A 4507-nucleotide genomic window follows, 5' to 3' on the forward strand; every position below is an offset into this window, starting at 1 on the left:
AGACAGTCCAAGTAACTTCAAAACAGTGCTGATTTATCCAAAGGATCACAGGTAAAATTAACATTACACACTCAGGTATCTTTCACCTCCATACTGCTCACAGGCAGATGTAAGATGAAAGACCCTGAACCCACCAGGCCTATACATTATATCCCCTCGGTTGGGCTAGCCCCATACTACACAGAAACGTCAACCGAGACGTCTCTGTTACCAGCTTTGCAGCTGGTCATAGCAGTAGTCAAAACATGAAGCAAATCAATGTGTGTGTGTGTGTGTGTCTGTTGGTTAAGTGGTGTGTAGCTAAAAACATTCTCACGACCTCTAGTAACATGTCGTGACTTAAACATAAGAACATATTATGGCTAAGGCTACAGTTATACACGTCGTAATAATAATATTAAACACCCTGTCTGCTGACAGTCATCAACTCTTCTCTCTAGTATCCTTGACCAGATGTACCCTGTAGAAACTCATAAGCATGACTAAGCATTTAACAGTCTAACTAGACATCCTATCTCCACTAAACATTTCTAATGCATAAAGTATCTATCCAATATCTATCTGACTAAAAATACCTAACAACTGTAATCACAAGACTTTATTGGTCCCTGGTGGAGATTACACAGCAGTATGTAAAGTACTTCAAAGTATAAGCTTATAGGTTAACTTTAGCTTTACCTTTACCAGCTGTAACATTAATTGTGATGTACACAATAATACGCCACTATTTATAGTCCAGTAATATGATATACATTAATGTTAACTGTGCCATTCTTTAACTTAGTCCTTTTAAGTATATTTTGTACAAATACTTTTGTAGTTTGACTTAAGTCACATTTTGAATGCAGGGCTTTTACTTGTGGCAGAGTATTTTTGAACTCCGGTGTTACTACTTAAGTACATAGATTTAGTACTTCCTCTACCACTAATATTATTATTTAACAGTGGGCAGCCAGTAGTCTAACTTCATTTGCTGTCTAATTTGTTAGGTGAGAACACTTTGCAGTAGCTATCAGTATGATTTAATTAGGCCGGACAGCCTTGGCAGTATTAACTGTGCTCTGTGCTACAAATGAAATGTTATCTTAATGAATAATGAGAGTAGCCTAAATATAAAACAATCTGAGCAAATACAATGCAGATGCTGTTGGTCAAGTCATGTATCTGATCTTTACTTGGGTAGGGATAGGGTTCAGGATGCTTTGTGTTAAAGGGCAGGTTAGGTCTGGAAAATGGTGCTGCTTATTGTGGGACTGTAAAGATTTATAATGGCCTGGCCTGACACCCCCCTCTCTGGGGCCAAATAATGGGTAAACGTCATTTAACTCGTACACTGAGCTTCCATAGGAACGCTGTCCCATTCTTTGGCACCTTTAGTTCCTTTAGTTGTGTATTACTGACTTATGACTGAGTTATCAGTCACAACTTTTGACTTGGCTTCTCATACAGCTAAAACACTAAACCACAAGTTATGTTTTCTGTAACACTTCTCCTTATGTGGCACATCCGTACATGTGACTCTATTTAAACTAATGTTTCAGCAGTCAAGGGCAGACAGGAAGCGGCTGAGTCGGTTCAGATTTTTAATAGATATGGTCATACAATAATTTTGTATGCCAAGCCAAAAAAAGGGTCTCTTGTGGGCTCGAGATGTGTTGTGATAGGTCCCCCCCCCCACCAGAGAAGCATGTAAACATTAAATATGCCAGTGCTTGAATGGAGCTTGACACATAATATCTTTGCAGAATTGGCAGTGACCGGCTGCAGATAGTGTGTGTGGTCCAAGCAGACACTCATGGCAAGTTCCTAGACGTTCAGCTAACTCTGAATTCTCTGACTTCTACCACACTGTCTGGCGTTACTTTTTCAGTCACAGTCTGAGGCCAGCTAATTATTATGACAGCCAGGTAATTGTTGATCTTCCCAAGGCTGTCAGGTTACTTGTAGTGAGTTAGTTTCTTTCCGCTAATTGCTAGCTATGTACAAGCTGCTTGATGATGAAACCTCTAGCATGCTGTGTCAGTATGACACCATGAAATATTATCAGCTGTCAGTTTGAGCTGAATGTGTGTGCAGGAAGACTTTTGACTGGATCTCAGCCAGCAGTGCTAATCCACAGTTTGACACAGGTTAATAAAGTTTCCATGGGTGAATTGTAATCGTGAGTGTTTGGTCTGCGAGAAGCTGGTGCTGCTTGTGCTGTTGCATCTGCAGAGAGCCCTACTTTGGTCTTTAGCATGCTAAAGACCGCAGCAGGCATGTGACATACTAGTACTTGTACATTTATCTGTAGAACGAATCCTTAGTGATATTCATTAAGTCATTTATGACACACACCATACTTGTGTGTCCGGACGTTTACGCACTTGTTCCCATGTAGGTCAGCAGTTCTGTTTGCTGTGGCTGCAACCAGGCCAGACTCGTACATTCTCTGAGGGCTGAACAGTTTAAAATGAGAATACAGGAATCCACTGGAATCCACTGGCTTGCTGTCAGAGAAGCAGGAAAATATGCTCATTCACTGCTGTTGTATTGGTAAGCTAATAATGTGAGGAAGTCACTGAGGTGACGGCTGTCGACAGGAAACATGACTGTAAGGAGTTCCTACACTTCAGAGTTCTTTATTCTTCTTCCTGGTCAACAACCTGAATTCCCATAGATCCCACAGAAAAAAGCACCAAATCCTCACACTGGAGAAGCCAGAACAAGATCCTGTCTGACATGTTTGCTGACTAAATAACTGTACATATCTAATTAGTTTTCAAAATTGGCTATTTTTGGCTGGGAGAGTAGTACTTTCAGCTTTACTGCAGTTTTACTGTGCACTGAAGAAGTGTGTTCCCTCAAGCAGCTCCTGTGCTGGACAGAGAACTGTGGGACACTGAATTCACCACATCACCGGTCTGTGCCTCACTTAAAGCCCATCACTGTCCCGAAGGCATCGCACAACAGTTTTCAAGTCTCCCCTGGGATGATGACTTCAGCAGCAACAGATCGGTGTTGTTGTGCTGCTGCCAGCACAGCTCTCTCATGTCTGGCACAGAGGTTACGTTAACTGAATGTTTTTTAATTATGATTGGAAAATTTCAAGGTTGTCCATCACTTTGGCAGAATAGAACAGAGAGGGCAGTTTAGCCCAACTTTAAGCCTCCTAAAAATCCCAGTAATTCCTATGGTGTTAAAGGAGGTGGAAAAAGAGGAACTGATGTGGAGGATGAAGGACAACTAAGACTCAACGCTGCACATAAGCTTGTTCTGTATACTAAATAGTAAATTAAACGTCTTGTCGTTTAAAAAAAGAAAATTAAGTTGGTGTAATAATAAATTATGAAGAATATTTATGACCCTGTCCATCAAAGTGACAGACAACAAGAAAGTCTAGCATGACCTCTGGTCCATCGATGTCTGATCTGAACAAAGATGAAGCCTCAGTCAGCTGATGAATCCCGTGATTGCATGCGAGAGGGTGCCACCCATTCACAGGTTCAGTGGCTGAAGCAGACCTACAGTGATTTCATCCTTTTCCAATTAAAACTTAATATTATTTACACTGATGTCTGCAGGCCGTTTGCCGGAGATGACTAAAGCATACACTGACCTGTCAGGTGAGTCAAGAAGAGTCGCATATGTGTTCCTGAAATCTCCTGAGGTCATGTAACCAGAGCTGTTGATCAGTGAAGTGTAACTGCTGCCATAGAAGAGCGAAGGCTTCACTAGTCCACAGGTTAAATCTGGCTCTGTAGAACAGCACTGACTGATGGCTCGGTCTATTTACTGTAAACCTCCAGCTGCCCCGTAACAGCTCTTTTCTGGGCTGGGCTTTAACAGCTGCAGGAGTTTAGGAAATGTTTATATCCATGTGCTGCATTAGAGAATAAGGTGGTTGAAGTTTTCTGTTTGTGCTGTTTTACACAAATCCCATCCAGAGACTAAAGTCAGCATTGAGTCACTCACTGTGATGTGGGAGGTTGTCTGTTTTCAACAGGCGACTCCAAAACATTATGTGCAGTGTGAGCAGCGAGTGGAGCAATATAAACACAACAGAGGTACCTAGGTTGTCGAGGTACCTAGAAATAAATAAGCTCATTAACACCTCACTGCAGAAAGCTGGAAGAGCAGGTTTTTCTGGATGCATGGGCACGCAAGCATGATCTGGAATCAAATCCAGTTAGCAATGCACGTGGTGTTCTTAGATCTTGCTAATGCCTTTGGTTCCAGACCTTGGGTCGTGGTCAGACACACAGTGGACTGTGCATTTTTTTTCCAAGCTTACGGTTCACTGTAGCTACAGCAGCTTATGGGAGGAAGAAACTGAAATACACAGAGGTAGCCATGGAGGCAGAGTAACATGAACATCCCTGTTACAGCTGCTCTGAGCTTTAACCACACCTTTTCTTCACAGGTGGCCGGAGATTTAAATCAGACCAATTTGAGATGAGGCATGAGGCGGACGACCAGCTGCTGGAGGAGGAGGAGGAGGAGGTGGGGGTGGCCAGGCCGGTGCAGA

The sequence above is a fragment of the Monopterus albus genome, unplaced genomic scaffold (assembly GCF_001952655.1).
Source record: "Monopterus albus unplaced genomic scaffold, M_albus_1.0 scaffold235.1, whole genome shotgun sequence".
Lineage (NCBI taxonomy): Eukaryota > Metazoa > Chordata > Actinopteri > Synbranchiformes > Synbranchidae > Monopterus > Monopterus albus.